The sequence below is a fragment of the Pholcus phalangioides genome, unplaced genomic scaffold (assembly GCF_987345545.1).
Source record: "Pholcus phalangioides strain wild (caught in Gottingen) unplaced genomic scaffold, Ppha-v1.0 ptg000027l_1, whole genome shotgun sequence".
NCBI lineage: Eukaryota > Metazoa > Arthropoda > Arachnida > Araneae > Pholcidae > Pholcus > Pholcus phalangioides.
Window position 1 is genome coordinate 13979904 of NW_028301617.1, and position 18317 is coordinate 13998220.

General features: G+C 40.8%; 1 protein-coding gene across 1 annotated transcript in view; it reads left to right on the top strand.

The window, feature by feature from the left end:
• The first annotated feature begins 3903 nt into the window (after positions 1-3903).
• Positions 3904-18317, top strand: part of LOC149068507 (trypsin-3-like) — a 42852-nt gene continuing 28438 nt past the window's right edge. Inside the window, exon 1 of the mRNA XM_089251872.1 lies at positions 3904-3969. The gene's annotated coding sequence lies outside the window, so the exon portion shown is untranslated. The remainder of the gene's footprint in view (positions 3970-18317) is intronic.

Below are 18317 nucleotides of genomic sequence, written 5' to 3' on the forward strand. Positions count from 1 at the left end.
ACGTCATGTTTGAGACATTTTATGACTTCCAAAAAACGTTTTTATTGACGTCATGCAACAACTTGGGTGGCACATGGGGCTTGAGTTATGAAGAGAGACTTCATTTTTTGAATATTGTTACAGTGGATGAACGCAGGTGTCAGGGAGATTTGATCGATGTGTTCAAAATTTTCAAGGGGATGGATAGGATGGACCATGAATTATTACCCAAGTTGTCGTCTGACGTCAATAAAAACGTTTTATGGAAGTCATAAAATGTCTCAAACATGACGTGATAAAAATGGTCATTATGTCCATTTTGGAAACGTAAAAAAATGATCATTTGCAAATAATACGACTTTCAGAAGATAGATGGCGATATTCGAAGAGACGGAATGAAAAAAACTTACGCGTTTGCGGCAGAGCTTGGATTCGAACCGAGTTTGTCCGAGGATTGCCCAATGAATCTCACGCCTCTACCGATCTCGTTACAGTTGTAGTACTAGCCGAGTGTTATTTTATAAAGACTTCACAAGTATTGATTAGTTATATCAGAATTTCCGATAAATACGTAATTTCCTACTAAATTTAGCCGATGTGGAAGTCATTCTGTCGTTTTCTTTTATTTTCTTTTTATCCTTGTAAAATATAATTTTATAACAGTTATAAATATAATTATTTGCGTTATTTATAATTATCGAAAAAAAGATTTAAAAAAATTCATTTTTTTCAGTTCAATGTACACGTCAAAGAATCCATTGCATCTTTTTAATCGTTGACAGATTTCGTAGATCCTCTGATCTTCCGTAAAAAACATAATATAGCCTATGTAAAATTTTACATTTCCATTCGAACAAAATTGCAATAAAAGTATTTCATTTATCTTGTGACAACCAGTAACGAATAGGCCTAGGAATAGGCCTGAACCTGAAACTCCCTTTCATGGTACATTCAAAAAACTTTTTGGATAGTTTTGATATTTTCAACCGGAGAATAATTTTCCAGTTCGAAAGAAATTCATGATTTTTATGACGCAAAATCATTTACGCTATTTAATATCATGTCATTTCATGACCTTCATGTACAATGAAGATTATGAAATGATCTAGTACTTCATTAAGATAATCAAGTATCACGTTATTTCCTGCCCTTTATTGTTGGTGGTCGGTGAATGACTTTGAAATGACGTGATTTTTTTTTTTGACTGACTTCATTCTGAGAAAGTGACAAGTTTTCGCGTCATATTTGACGTCAGGCGACTACTTGGGTGGTACCAAAGCCTGCTAGACAGTACTTCTAGGAGGCTTTAGCAGGAGAAAGAAGTAGTTTCTCGCAAGCTTTTAACAATGCTTTTAACAATCGAATGCTTTTACAAGGGGATACCAGTATAGATTGGTAAGGGACAATGCGATGTTATGGTGTTGCAGGGAATTTTTCTCTAATAGGGTTGTTAATAAATGGAATAGCTTACTCCCGGAGGTAGTAAATTCTAACACAATTGACGCGTTTAAAAAGAAATACGATAAAGAAATACTCTAAGATAAACATGTTGGGGTAAATCGAGACGCTATCCATTTTCAGAATTAGACAATCACAAGTATTCTTAATGGGCATTGTATAATATTTCATGAAAGTTTGTAGCTGCATTTTTAATTGGGTTGTATTTTTGAAATATATGGCATCCATATTTGTTGTGGGCATCTTTTTATCTACCACCTCGTTAGGCAGTTTGGCTGTTGTTGCATTGTTTTCGTATTTGTATTTCATACATATTGGAATTATCTCTTTCCTTAATTCTAGAATTATTTTTCATTAATGATAAAATTATCTTTGGTTAATGCTGGGATTATCGCTTTCATTAATTTTGGAATTATCGCTTTCCTTAATTCTGTAATTATCTTTCATAAATGCTGGAATTATCTTCCATTAATGCTGAAATTACCTTTTTCATTAATTTTAGATTTATCTCATCGATGCTGAAATTATTTCTTTCATTTACTGTTTTAAACTCCTATTTACGGATGTCGTAAGAAAATAACGAGAGATTGTGTGTGTTTTCACTGAGTTACGTGATCTTCCGACGATTGATGTTGCTGACAACGTTCTCAGTACTGCCAAGGTGAATACCACTAACGTCATACTTCCTCCAGTAATATAAGCTCGATGATTCAATCTCATGGCAGACGACGTTTCTGTTTTTCCGGAAGATTGCGCTTATGTAAGGTGAACATACGACCCACATTTCCCGGGACAGTCCCGGTTTTTTCTATTTTCTGACCGTCCCGACGTTTTGGCTAAAGTGTCTTGGTTTTTCCCTTTTTTTTACACGAAGCCTACTTGAATTTTTAATCTTTATTGAGGTCAAAGATTGAAATTATTTTTCAACTCATAATTATATTATGATAATTACAACGATAAATAAGAATATTAATCTCCCACAGTTATCTTGGTGAACGTTTAATTTTGTGGAATTCATTTTAAAATTCACTACAATTTGCAGTAATGCTTCATCTAACTCCATTATGATTTAATCGTAATTTCAGTAATATTTGGCAACTTTTTTTACTTTCGGCGTCATATTTGGCGGTAATGAGGCTTTATGGATCACGTGATATTTTGAGGGACATACAAGATAACCAATATGGCGACTTCCTGTGCTAATCATGAAAGAAACAAATCTAAATTATAGAAACATAGAAATGAATCGTTTTTTCTTCTTTTTAATGAGAGCTAGAAATTTTGAATTTTTTTTTAACTTCGTTATCAATCTGCCTGTTTTTCCTTTAAAAACTGCTTGAATAAAGATGCGGTTCTTCGATGTAATTTATATGGGCCCATAATTAATTTAAAAACATCCTAAACTATATGGATTGATGCAATATCGGATAATATAAGACAACACGGAGACATTAATTCTTATTTTCCCGCTTGAGAAGATATAAATAAAAATTTGAAATCAATGTTATTGCATGAATATCCACCTCAAAAGTGGGTCTGGCTCGTTATTTTATAGTTTTCTAGACTTCGTATCTCTAAGCGAGCTCAATATTTCGAAAACCAAAGATTCAATTCAATTTTTAAAATTATTGATGCGGCGGAAAACCTTACTAAATTTCCGCAATTCTATGTTAAAATCGGCAATTTTAACATTGATCTCTATGGGGGATCATCCACTGTCCCTCAGGAGTGATGCTGATGTTGATTATGACGTCTATTCGAAAAGCATCATTGGCAATAGCTAATACCTTCTAAAGCTTGCTCTAGAAGGTGTTGCAATAGCCCGTATTTGGAATCCTAATTTCCGTATTTCTGTCGAGGAAATATGGTCACCACTATGCTCATTTACTTAAATTAAAAAAAAAAAGAAATAGTGAGGCATAGAATGCTCTAAAAATAAAGGAAAAAATTCAACATCAAAAAGAGATAGTAAATATCTCATTCAATATAAATACTTCGAAAGGGGAGTTATTTGAGATTAAAACGAAAGAAAAGTGTGAAACGGTCCGGAAATAGGACGATGACGTCACACGAAGACCATTAAAAAGACAACAACCACTACGAACTTTATTGTTTGTTTATCTCGTGAGTCGAATGCAGTCATAGTCGACTATATTTACCCGTCGTCTTTTATTGATCGTCTTTGTAGATGCTTTTTGTTAAATAATTTCACACCCGTGTGTGTTTAATGAAAACATGATGGTAAATATCTCATATATATTTCAAATACCTTCCAATTATACGGTGATTTTTATATATTCTGATGCATCAAATTCTTTCTCACTCTAAAAAACTAACAATCTAACTTTGTATTTTTGATTTGTTTGTTTTCTCGTCCTAGGTTGGTGCAAAAGGGCTTAAGTCAAGTCAAGGGAAGATGTAAATGCTCTCCACGATCTTGAAAAGTCAAACCATCATTAAAATGATGGTCACCAATTAGGATTCACAGATTCCTCAGTACTGATTCACTCGTCGTCAACTCTTCGACTGCAGGTCAGTAGATGCACGTGGGGCTGTGAATTTGGGGAACCCCCCCCCCCCCACGGCTAATATTCCATAAGCGGAAATAATAATTGTCAGCCAACAGCGTAGAAAGGAAGTCGCCAAAGAAATATGGGATTATACCATATCTGTAGCCACGCATATTATGGCGCATTAAGATTAAAAATTTTCTCCCTGGTAAAATATCTGTATTGATAGCTCCCCTTAGTGGGGAGGGGGGGGGGATGATAGTCTGGACAATTTCAGTGAAAACAGAAACACTTCATAATTGGCAAGAACCAATCACATGCTTCTTATTATCCGTAAGATCAGTTATTTATTAATTTTTAAAAAATGTTGTGTTTGGACTTTACTTAATTTAAATATTTGTTACGTATTTCAGAAGTCCATAAAATAATTCTAGAAAATAATCTGTTTCGTTTGGTAATGGAATCAGTTCCTAGAAATGTTTACACACAATTTACTGAGAGGAGAATAAAGTTTCCGTTATGTATGGCTGCTCTTATATTTCACTTATTTTAACCCTTAATCTTAAAATAAAGAAAAAAAATTTACTTTAATAATTGCCAAGAGGGTGAAATTCAAACAAAGTTTGTTGGATTCTTCGCTCTCAATCGTTCAGGCTTAAGTTATTGTTCATGAAATGACCTGTAAATCTAAAAAAAAAGTATTTATGAGCATTATTTTTCTACAGTTAATAAAGCATTTATCAGTCATCAAATACTAACAGTGGCCTTAATAATGCTGCAGACATAATAGGAATGTTGAAAGTTTTGAAAGGCGTAGACAGGATGGACCATGACATATACAAATACAACACCACAAAAGACAAACTGCCCAACGAGGTGGTATGTGGTACACTTTGTATTGAGACAAAAAATTGATGAGGTACTATTAAAAAACAGGGCTTGGCCAGGAGTCTTCAAAGCACTGCCGCCATTTGTGTTCTACCAAACTTTCTGATAACTTATGTATAATAGCTTAGTGCCTCCAGGCTTCATTAAAACATTGAATGTGGCCTGCAGTGTGTCAGTAGTTGAGAACCCCTAGGCTAGTTTGTAGTGCAGTGTTTCCCATCATGGGCATTAGCACCCTCTGGAGCACTATATAATGATCCGGGGGGGGGGGGCAGTAGAAGCTACGGGTATAACATAAGATTCTATGAGTTAACTTGCATTGAGAAGAGGGGCGATGGTAGAGAATAATTTCTTAAGGGGGAGGGGCGATGTGACAAAAAAAGTTGGGAGACATTGCTGTAGTGCAATAAGTAATTTTCTAAGTCAGTGTAGTCAATGATCGGAATCGCTCAACATCTGTGGGTCATAGTCTGTCTGTCGATAAATACAATCAAAACAAAGGCTTCTTTTCATCAGGCTAAAAATCTTAACATAGCACATGACTGTCAAGTTCTTTCCTACAAGTCATGCATATTTAATTATTGTGCATGAACCCCTTAAACAAAAGTATATATATATATAAGTTAATTATTACATTTAAAAATTTGTCATGTGCATAATCTTACCTTTCTTACCTTTTAATGCAAACCTTTTGAGATTTTAAGTGGGGAACAAAGTTCTTGCCAGGAATGATAAGTAGTGCCAGATGAGCTGCAGCAGTCCTGTTTACAGTCTAATTTGCATAATAGTGATCATTTTGGAAACACTAAAATGTGTTCTGGTGGTACACACAATTTTGTTTGTTGTTTGGAACCTTTAAGTGTAATATAGGACAAGTAAAATGTCTGTAAAAAAATCTAAAATTCATCACATCATTTAGTTTCTCTGAAAATCCAAACTTAGTGCTTTCAGGGCTTAATCTGCAATAAATTCCATCTTAGGAGAGTCCACTGTAAGTGCCAAAAAATAAGTAGATACTGTTTCTACATTATCGAGGGGGGACATTCCCCTTGAGTCTACAGCTGGGAATTGGCCCGTGAGAGGGCAAAAAAGGTGGCCAGACGCACAAGAAGGTCATATTGTCTGTTCGGTGGGATCACCGTGGAATAATCTTCTATGACTTTCTTCTGAAAAGATCTCTCTTTTGCTTTTTTTTTCCCTGTATCTTTTTTTCCAAACAAAAAATTTCTGGCAAGAACTTTGTTCCCCACCTAATATCTCGTACAACACTTCATGTGTCTTTTGAAACCACACACACACCTTTTTGTTATATTTTGCCACACGAAAAAAAAAACCACACACACATATAGCTTGTAGCCCCAAAGCAGAATGTGCCAAAATCTGTGACGTATGTCGCAGAACAATTAGCGTTACTGCAGAACAATTTGGAAGAATTTTAAGTGTGCAAAAAAACACTATTACATGTATGGGGATTTTTACCGCAGAACATTTCCAGTCAGCTGAGGGTTCGTCGCAGAACAGTGCTAAACATTCTGCTTTGGGGGCTTGTAGAACACGTATGTGTCTTGTAAAACACACACATCTTGCATGCGTGTTTCAATGTAATATTTTCGTTTTGCATGACATGAATGTGTTTGAGATATGAGAGTCATTCCCTATAAAAGTGTATAAAACATGTCCGAGACTTTAGATAATTTAATTTTACAAAATTTCAGTTTAAATTTCTTGTAGTTCATTTAATTCTCTCTCATGTGGTATTTTTTTTATTAAACAAACAACAAATTATAAGATACAAATACAAACATAAATTACACAAAGACAATGGTACAAAATACACACATATATTATATGCATTATTGCAGCCCCAAGGGACTGTAAGGTGCTTCCAGCAGGCCATAGGCGGAGATAGACTCTGGGGGGGGGGCAAGGTCATTATTGCTGGGGGGGGCAAGATGATGATGATGATGTCAATTCCTACACAACATATACCCAATCCCTTTTTGACGCTGCCCCCCCCCCCGTATCTCCGCCCATGCAGCAGGCCCATATGATTATGTGGTATTTCTTAGTTTGTTTCAGATGGTGTCTAATAATTTGAAAAAGCAATCATTGAAATGAGCAGAGGATGAAACAGAATGCGAGATGTCACAGATTTATCTACAGACGGCTATTTACAGTTATTTAACAAGCAGCGATTTCCCGAAAATACGTTAGGAGTTCTCGCATTGAGCATAAAGTTCAACGAACTAACACTTCTCCTCTTCTCTACGTTCGTGGCATCGTTTCATAGACATGTAAAATTTTCGAGAAAAGTCTAACCATAGTTCAAAACTGCCGAAGCCACCGTCTCAGGGTCATACGAGATTTTCTAGATCAATCTAGAAGCTTCGAGTATATCTTCACATTTCCGGTTTGGCATGGCTTCGATTTGATGGCATTTTGAGGGGTTTATTAATAATTGCACTACCGACATTTACAGGTTGACAGTGACAATGATAAAACACAATTTTCATAACAGCGCTTCCCCCCCCCCCCTTCTTAAGAATTGTTTGTCCAGACAATTCAGTCCTCAAGTCGGTGGGTCGCACTTAGTCACTCACTGTGGTAGGGAGCCAGTTTGTTGAGATAGACCATTGCATTTTGATGATTGAGTCTTTGAATCCTGAATAATCACATCGTTCAATTTCTTCACGACTCTGTAGGGTCCTTCCCAAGAGTCTGGAGTTTCGGGCAGAGTCCTTTCTAACGCTTTGGGTTCCAGTGCCAGACGAGGTCTCTTTCCTTGAAATCATAAGACGTGGCCTTTGCATCGTAGCCGATTTTGATCCGGTCTCTGGCGATTCGATGCCCGTCCTCGAGGTGCTCCTGAAGTCCTTCAACATATTCTTCCGGTGGTCGCCCGAACAGCAAGCCACCCGGCAGCCGAAGATCTCGTGCCATGAGCATCTGCGCTGGTGAAAATTCGGTGCTCTCGTTGATGGCAGTTCGGTAGGCCAGCAGGAAAAGCGGTAACGTTGATTCCCAGTCTTGTTGGTTCTGCGACACGAAGAGCTAGGGGTGATACAGGACGGTTCTATTGAATCTCTCGACCATCCCGTCAGATTCCGGATGAGGCGGCGTAGTTTGCGTCTTTTCCAATCCTAGAAACTTGCACATGCCGCCGAAAACTGCTGAAGTGAAGTTTCTTCCTTGGTCGGAATAGATCAGCATGGGGACACCTAATTTCGCACCAAAACTTCAGCCAGCGTCACTGCTTCTTGATCAGGAACGGGATACGCTTAACAAATATGGATGTCATATATTTCTAAAATACAGCCCAATTACAAATGCAATTACAAGAACAAGAAACAATATATACATACAAGATTAAATATTATACAATGCCCATAAAATGTATTTATGGTTATCTTATTCTAATATGGATCGCTTTTCGATTTACCCCAACATGTTTATCGTATTTCTTTTTAAACGTGTCAATTGTGTTAGAATTTACAACATCCGGGGTAAGCTATTTCATTTATTAAAAGCGCTATTGGAGAAAAATTCCCTGCTACACCATAACCTAGCATTGTCCCTTGCCAAACGATGCTGGTGTCCCTTTGTGAAAGCAACCATTTTTCCACATCGGTCCTCTGGACTTGTCCCAATAGAATCGTTCACGTACCTTCTGGAGTGTCGCTTAATGCGAAATGTCCACCGGTCGGGTTTCCGTGTAACTCTTTCAAAACTTCTGCTCGTCCTCTTGGTAGGATGAGTTGCCATCCGAACGTCTTTCCGTCCTCCGACTCCCACTTGCTGTATAGCACGTCATCTCATCTTCTCCAGGGGGTTCCATAGCGCCCAATATCTTTTGGTCGTCGGACTGGAAGAGGCGACGTCTTGCCACATTGGTTTACTCCCGATTTCTTCAAGGATCCCTTTAAGTCCATTATTAGTCGCATGTCAGGATCTAGTTGGGCTTTCCCGGTGTTCTCGTCGCTCCAAGGATCGTCACTCGAGACTTCATATGTTGTCTCACTGTCGGGTTCACCGGCCCATACTTTGCCTTGAGGCAATGGCGACAGTTTTGTGGACACGGTCTTCTCGATACGGCGCGGCGTCGGCATTTCCGTGCGATGCTCCCGTGGATACATCGGAGAGCTCCGATGTATCCGAGAGTATCCAGCTCCGATGCTGGATCTTCATGTTGTACTCCTGCAGCCGTTGTATCCATCGAGCTGCTTGACCTTCGGGGTTCTTGAAGTTTATTAACAGCCAGCTCAATAAGGCGTGGTCCGTGCGAAAGAGAAAAATTTTTTCATCATCAAGCCGTAGTGGATGGAAATGTTGGATGATGTGGAAATGTGTGTGATGTGTTGGTGTTGTTGAAATGATGGAAATGTTCTACGTCTTTGACGATTACGAGCAGCTCCTTCCTAATGACGCAATAATTCTTCGCGGTCTTGGACAAGCTTTTCCTGAAGTAGGCAATGACATGTTCTTTGCCGTCCAGTTCTTGTGATAGAAGAGCTCCGATTCTGTTGTTACTCGCGTCCGTGTCGAGGATGAATTGCTTTTCTGCTCGTGGAAACGCCAATATTGGAGTCGATGTTAGTGCTGATTTTAGTGATGTAATGGCCTTTTCGCACTCATTCAGTTCGCAAGAATTTTTCTTTGGCTTCAATGAGTCGGTAGAGGGTCTTGCTATTTTGAAGAAGCTAAAGGCGACGGCAATGAGAAGATGTAAATTTCATTCTTAAAAACATGAACATTTTATTTACACAAACATGGACAAGTTATACGCGACATCCATTCTGTACGACGAAATACAATCAACTCAGTAAGACGTTCGAAAACTCTCTGGCGATCCGTTGCTAGGTTACCATCCATCACAAGGCGAAAAACGCTACAACGAGAAAACGTGACATCGTGACGTCACACAGCATCGTTTATGATCGGTCACTACACACTCCCCCCCTAGTGTCAATGAAATTTGTGGTCGAATATCTGTCGGGGAAGTGGACGTGACGACCGGAGCAAGTCACAGTTGCTGGTACTGCTTGTGCTGGCAACGCTGTACTGGATGGCTGAATGGGCACTTCTGAAGGTACTTTAAAGCTATCGCCAAGGAAAGCTGGAATCAAACGATCAATGGAGATCCTCTTGATTGCCCCACTAATGCTAATGTCGAAAAATTTTTCTCTGCGATCTTTGACAGGAAACGGGCCTTGATATGTTGGTTGTAAGGCAGGATGTGGTGCGTCGTTGCGTACAAAGACATGCGACGCGGATTGCAGATCACTAGGAATATACGTCGGCGTGTATCCGTGAGTTGTTGTAGGCACGGGCTTCATTGAACGCATTAGCTTTTGGATTTGATGGACGAAATCGGATTGTATAATGTCTGGTGTTTTCGAAAAATACTCGCCGGGCAACTGCAATGGTGTTCCGTAGAGGATTTCTGCGGAAGAGCATCCCAGGTCTTCTTTCACTGCTGCCCTTAGACCCAGTAGGGCGAATGGAAGAGCATCAACCCAAGCAGGATTCGATTGAATACGGCATCTCAGGGCAGTTTGGCAGTTTTCAGCGATCGGTGTTGTCTCTCGATCAGCCCATTTGCTTGTGGATGATAAGCAGTCGTTTTATGATGTTGGAATCCTAGATATCTGCTCAAGCTTTGGAAAAGCTGGCTCTCGAACTGTCTGCCCTGGTCGGTGGTGATCCTGTGCGGTATGCCGAATCTTGAAAACCAAGTGGCAATTAATGTTTTGGCGACTGTTTCGGCAGTTTGGTCTGACATTGGAGAGGCTTCGATCCACCTGGAGAATCTGTCTATCATCGTTAGGAGGTACCGAGAACCTTGGCATAATGGTAATGGACCAACTATGTCAATATTGATATGCTGAAATCGGTTGTTAGGTACCTTGAATTCAGCCAGCGCGGATCGAGTGTGTCGGTGAACTTTAGAGCGTTGGCATGGAATACATGCTCTAGTCCACTCACGACAGTCAGATCTAATTGAAGGCCAAACAAATCTGTCGCTCAGCAGTTTTGATGTTGCTCGGATGCCAGGATGTGGTAAGCAATGCAATGATTCAAACGCTCGTCGTCGTTGAGAAATTGGTACAAAAGGCCTTATTTTGCCGTTTGACACATCACACCAAATTTCGGCTGTTGCGTCAGGAAGGCTGAATTTTTTCAGTTGTAAAGATGATACACTAGAATTTAAGATGGTTTTGAGATCGTTGTCATTCTCTTGGTCAGCTGCGAGTTGCACATAATCTAAAGGTGTGGGTACAGAAATGGTCGATATTCTAGAAAGAGTATCAGCTGGAATATTTTCGACACCTTTTATATGGAGAATTTCTGTTGTGAATTGGCTGATAAAGTTCAACTGTCGTAGCTAGCGTGGTGAACACTTTTCTGGTTTCTGCCTGAACGCATACACCAACGGCTTATGGTCACTACAAATGCAGAACTGTCTTGCTTCTAGCATATACCTGAAGTGCTTGACAGCAGAATAAGCTGCAAGTAATTCTCTATCGTATGCAGAATAACTGCTTTGTGCGCTTGAAAGCTTCTTCGAGAAGAATGCAAGTGGTTGTAGCTGATTATCGTTAGATACTTGATGCAAGGCGGCACCTATAGCAAAATCACTGGCGTCCACATGTAAAACTAATGGTGATGATGCTGAAGGATGGTGCAAAAGAGTAGCATTAGCGAGCTGTGTTTTGCATTTTTCGAATGCTTGTCTGGTCTCAAGAGTCCAAGAAATTGACGTCTTGTCATTCTTCTCGGTGCTGGACAAGAAGGAATGAAGTGGTGCTTGCACAGCTGCTGTAGATGGTAGAAATTGCCTGTAAAAGTTCAAAGTTCCCAGAAATCGTCGAAGCTGCTTGATGTTTTCTGGAAGAGGAAACTCTTGGATTGCACGAACTCTGTCCGGGAGAGGCTTCGAGCCGTGTTCATTGACCAAATAGCCCAGGAAGGAAATTTCCGGTACATTGAACACGCATTTAGATGTGTTCATTGTCAGTCCGTACTTATCGAGTCTTTCAAACACTTCTCTAAGGTGCTTGTGATGTTGCTCTGCGTCATGGCTGGCGATGAGCACGTCATCAAGATACGAGAAACAGAAGTCGAGATTACGTAGCACCTCGTGGATGAAGCGTTGGAACGTTTGTGCAGCGTTTGAGAGTCCGAACGGCATGACAACGAATTCAAACAATCCAAAGGGAGTTATGATTGCTGTCTTGGGAATGTCGTCGGGATTTACAGGAATATGATGAAATGCTTTGACCAGATCTATTTTAGAGAAAACTTTACATCCATGCAGATTCTGCGCGAAGTCCTGTATATGTGGCACTGGGTAGTTATCCGGCACAGTAATTCGATTCAGACTTCGATAATCACCAGTTGGTCTCCACTCATTCGGTCCTTTTGAAACCATGTGCAACGGGGAAGCCCAGTTTGATTTCGATGGACGACATATACCTTGGTCTAACATCATCTGGAATTCGGTCTTGGCAATCTTGAGTTGAGCTGGGTGCAGTCTGCGTGGCTTTGCGAAAACAGGAGGACCTTTAGTTTCTATGTAGTGCAAGGTATTATGGGAAGCTTTTCTCGAAAACGGACGAGGTCTCGTTAATTCGGGAAATTCCTTCAAAATTTCAGTTATAGCACTGTTTCCTGAGATTGTTTTAATCGTTGTCGAAGGTCCATTGTAAGTAAAACCTTTACACGTGAGAGAAGTGAGCGGATCTATTAGGCGCTTGTTCTTGATATCGATGACGAGTCCGTAGTGTGCAAGGAAATCCGATCCGATAATTGGTCTCTCAACGTCAGCGAGGGTGAAATGCCATTTGTAATTCGGCCGTAAGTTCAAGTCCAATTCCAGGAGTTTCAAACCGTAGGTAGATATACGGGAACTATTTGCAGCGAAAAGCTCAAAAGTTGTCGGTTTGCCGTTGCCTTTGTAAGGTAAAATTGATATATCAGCTCCAGAGTCAATTAAAAATTTCATGCCGCTTTTCCTTTCCATAATGAACAAACGGCTATGGTGAAGACTGTTATCGCCGCCACCGCATGCCGTTACTGCGGGGGGCTTGGACCGTTTCCCTGAATATTCTGAGCGTTGTAAGCACAGGGGGACTTGCATCTGAAAGCTTTATTTCCGAACCTGCTATGATAATAACACACGTCAGTGTTTTCATCGGAGTCTTGATATCTCAAGCGATTCCTTGAACCAGAATAACGTCGGTCTCGACTGGAGTTTCGATAGCGGTTCCGGCTATTCCTCGGATATTTGCCCAACTGCTCAACTCTTTTAGTCAGCTCCGAGATTTGCAGTTTAAGGTCTCTTAGCTCCGAGCAAGACGAGGCTTCTGCTACATGACCGTAATTGGGTTCGGTGAGCTCAGCTACTCGATCAGCTAACTCGGCTAGCTTGTCCAGTTCTTCACTGCTAGCTGCTAACACCGTTTGTATACTCTTTGGTAGCCGTTGAAGCCACAAATTTTTGAGGAAAGTCTCATCGCTAATTCGCCCTGTCGAAAGCTCGCGCATTTTACGTAGCAACGTACTAGGCTTCTGATCACCTAGGGATAGGTCTTCTAACAATATCTTGACCTCTTTCGCGGCTGAATGTTTATACACAGCGAGAAGTCTCTCCTTGAGTTTCGAGAACGGATCCGATGCGGGAGGATCGAAAACAATGTCACTTACCGTTGACAAGATCTCCACATCTAGGCAGTTGACCAGGTAGTTATACTTGGTTCCTTCGGCTGTAACATGGTTGATCTTGAAGGCAGCGTCGAGCTGGACGAACAAAAGTTTGATATTGTCCTTCGAGAATGTCGGCAGTTTCGCGTGGACAGCTTGAACTCGAAGATCGCTCTCTTGCTGTTCAGCCATGGCGATAAGTTCTTGGCAGGTTCGGGATCACGTCCGGGTCACCAGTAAAGGCGACGGCAATGAGAAGATGTAAATTTCATTCTTAAAGACATGAACATTTTATTTACACAAACATGGACAAGTTATACGCGACATCCATTCTGTACGACGAAATACAATCAACTCAGTAAGACGTTCGAAAACTCTCTGGCGATCCGTTGCTAGGTTACCATCCATCACAAGGCGAAAAACGCTACAACGTGACATCGTGACGTCACACAGCATCGTTTATGATCGGTCACTACAAAGCCTTGGACATAGTTCCGGTAATATGGGCAAAGTACTCAGAAAGCTCCGAAGCTCATGCACATTCTCTGGTTGCTTCCAGCCTTCCATGGCTTTGGTCTTCTCAGGATCCCCTCTCGATAGATGATGTGACCCAAATAGGTGACTTTATGTCTAAGCAGACGGCACTTCGTCGAGCTCAATTTCAAATTGGCATCACTCATCTTTTGAAGAACTTTGTTCAAATTCTCTAGCTGTTCCGAGAATGTCCTTCCAACTGTTATTATGTCGTCCAAGTACATGAGGCACGATTCTTAAGATAGTCCATGTAAAACGGTCTCCATCAGCCATTCGAAGGTAGCCGGAGCATTGCACAAGCCGAATGGCATCACTTTGGAATGGCACAGTTTTTGTCCGATGGTGAAGGCCGTCTTTTCGCGATCGTCCTCGTGGATTTCCACTTGCCAATATCCACTCTTCAGGTACACGGTAGAAAACCATTGATGTCCGGAAAGCGTGTCAAGAGTGTCGTCCATCCTTGGCAGTGGATAACTGTCTTTCGTGGTGGCGTCGTTCCAGGGCCGTCTTAAGAACTCCATAGACCCCCGGGCCAAGTGGTTCTTCTGAGGCCCTACCAGATAAGTTATAGAAAATTTTAATCAAATCTCATTTTTGTGAGGTCCTCTTCTCTTGAGGTACCCGGGCCGTGCCCAGGTGGGCCCATGCCTTAAGACGGCACTGCGTCGTTCAATCTTCTATAGTCGACACAGAATCGGGTGGAACCGTCTTTTCTCAGCAGCACGATCGGCGATGCCCATGGACTCGTTAAAGGCTCGATGATGTTTTTGACTCGCATTTCCTGTTGCAGTTTTCCAACTTCTTCTAGCTTGGCAAACAGAAGTCTTCTAGGATTTTGTTTGATTGGTGAATGGCCCCTGGTGTCGATGTGATGTTACGTCAAGGTGGTTCGGCTGATAATGTAGAGAAAACATCTCGAAATTTTTTGATTGTCGACTGAGCAATATCTTTCGGGGAATGACCTCTTTGTTGTCGCATCCGAATAGGGCGACCTGCCCTTTTGGCGTGCGCCTCTGATTATTTTTCAAGTACAGGGGGGATCCCGTATTTTTTCAGGAAGTGCAATCCGATGATGCATGGGTCCTGAATGTCAGCCACGAAGACGGTGTGACGATAAGGGACCGCACCGAATTTCAAAGGGACTTCTATGTTCCCATGCACAGTTATCTTGTTCCCTGTAACGGTCTGTAGCGTCAGTTTGCAAATTTTTAATTGAATCGCAATACTTTTCAATTGGATTGGTTGAGTCGATTCTAAAAATTTTAATCGCTATCAATACTTGATCGATCAGTCGTAACAGCCTTACCTAGGCCATTTACCAAATGTTTGTATATGCACATTCTCCTATATAAGTGTTGGCAAGCGCTGTGCCATCGTGTGAGCATCGTGCTGGACTCACATCGTGAGGGCCCCTTTGAAGCACAGTGGTTGTAGGCTAAAGTTGGTTTTCTTCAGTTTTCCAACTCTAAGGCGTGAATTCGAACCGGTCTTCCATTTAGAAATGTCTCTCCGCCGTCAGCAGGCAGATCTACAACACGGATACGACATGAAACTTCAAGCATTGACCATCCTTATTTCGAAATATATGAGACAGATAGGAGCACCAACACGAACCACACACAACTCTGTCAACGTATATACGTTAAGGTCACACATACACTCAGAACACACAATCCGGCATATACTTCTTCGTTAGCAATTCCGTAGAGAAATGTGTGAGAGTTGCATGTACGGTTAAGAAGTATCAGTGTAATTTCTAGCTCAGATCGTAAGAACTTTAGTCATGGATTCTTTATACAGTAGATCACTTATTTCGTTTCCTGCTAAAGCCGGGTTTTTCTGTGAATAGGTTTTTTGAGCCGCGTGAAACGAACTGCAGAAACGCGTTACATAATCACGCTACGCGTTTTTGTTTTTCTAGCGTAGCGCATCAGACCAGGGCTGCTATATAGTATATGGCCCTAGTGGAATCAACTACTCTGTCGTCTGCATGCTCCGGTTTGAAGGAAAGGGAAATAAAATACAACAAAAGCGAAGAGAAGATCGGTCAAACGCGCGGCGCACGACGCATTTTACTCCTCCAGAAACAGTCGGCCAATCACGCCCGACGTAAAGCACTGTCGTGAGGGGTATTGCGCTGCGTAGGAAAACAGTCATAACTGCTTTTCTGATTGGTGAGTGGACGGCGTGTCGCACTGGGCGATTCACGTTGCACGCGGTACAGAAAACCTGCTGCTAGGAAAAGCAGGCTTAAACGCCTTCCCCCTTTGTACGACGGATTTCCGTTCGTTGTTCCAACTCCTATTAATACTCATCGAAATTTACGTTTAAAGCGTTATGTCGCTTGCAACGTTTTTTTTTTGAAGACGGTTCTTTGAAAAATGTATAACATTTTTTAAGCGGTAATCCCCCTTATCCACTATATACTGTAATCATTGTTAAGGTGGTAATTTCAATATCTTGCTAACTGTAAGCAGATTTACATTATGATTATTCTATTTTTTTCCAGGTTATTGAAGGTACTTATTATAATCTCAAGAAGAGAATACTGTCTCTCTCCTAATTCTGCACAAGTCGAAACGCTTCAGCAATATTGAACCAGACGAGAAATGTAGTGAATTACAAAGGATCTACTCTCAACTTAAATGCATATTCGACGTCATCTTCCAACTCCTTTTAAATGGACGAATCATCTTCTCTGAGATCACATAACGGACATGATGTAGATGAAGGCAATTCTAATCGTATTCCAATCGAGGCAACATCGAGTGAAATGAATTCCGAACTCATTTCTCATGATCACTTCGGTACTCAAAATTATCCTCATAGGTGTGAGTACTGCAGGAAAACATTTTCAAAGAGTTCCGAGTTGAACGTTCACAAAAGATTTCACTCTGATGAGAAGCCGCACGAATGTTATTTCTGTGGTGAATCGTTTGCTAAAATCTCCAATTTAAAAAACCACGGAAGAATTCACACTGGAGAAAAGCCGTATAAGTGCGCTGTTTGTGGCAAAACGTTTTCTCGAAACGACTCTTTAATCAGACACAAAATAGTTCACACGGGAGAGAAGCCGTACGAGTGCGATTTCTGTGGTAGAACGTTTGCTCATATCGGCAGTTTAAATAATCACAAAAGCGTTCACTCTGGGGAGAAGCCATATGTGTGTGATGTCTGTAACAAAGCATTTTCTTTGATCGGGCATTTAAGCAGACATAAAAGAGTTCACACTGGTGAGAAGCCGTACGAGTGCGATTTTTGTTGTAAGAAGTTTTCTCGAATGGAACGTTTAAATGCTCACAAAAGACTCCATAGTGAAGATAAGCCGTACCAAAGCCTCCTAGATAGCCCTAGTTATATCTAGGAGGTTTTGTCCGTACGCCGCAAGTGGGAAACGTTTAGTGCCTTTGGAGGTTTGAAGAATCACGAAAGAGTTCACACTGAAGACAGGTCATAGGTGTGGGAATTTTCGTGAATCAAACGAAGCTCTCGATAATGCATTTGAAAAATAAAATGTTTATTGCTGTTTGTGAATAAAAGCTTTGTCTTTTTTGCTTGTTCATTTTTGATATTGAATTGCGAACCCTTCATTTGACAAATCGGATGTGGGTCGTCCGTTTAATCGGAATTTAAATTTTTTTGTGGCAATAAACAACTGTCGCATTTACTTTATGACGAGATGCTCGGAAATAAAGTTCATTTCACTCTATCAGGAAACGAAGTAAAGAAAATAACTCAAACTGTTTTTTTCAGGAAGTGTTTTTTTTTTTCGTCCATGATACCATCTGTAATGACATTATAATTTTAAATTTTCTCCGTGGACCGTCGCTTGATCTTGAAGCATTTAAATGGCGCCCAGAAATACAGTGATCATTTGGTCATTTTTGTCGCACCACGGTCATTTTGTGCACACGAGGGCTAATTAGACCGGGACCTACAATTTATTGCCGATTCCGAACGGCAGGCTTGTTTTTTATATTCATCGAGAGGTTGGTGCGCTAACCCCTCGATGGGGATAGCAATACCCTTCGGTAGCAATTTTTTCTGAGGTCACGTCACCGTTTTTGTTGTACCCCTGTGTCAGGAAAGTTTTCTGACAAGGACGAACAGTGACTGGGAGCCACCGCGCCATTATGCTCAATATAATTTTTCCCCAAAATCAATCTCGTGAACCCTTTGATCGATACCATGGCGCCACAGTGTGTCGCGGCTCACAATGTCATTTGTCGATAGCGATTTTTCAACACT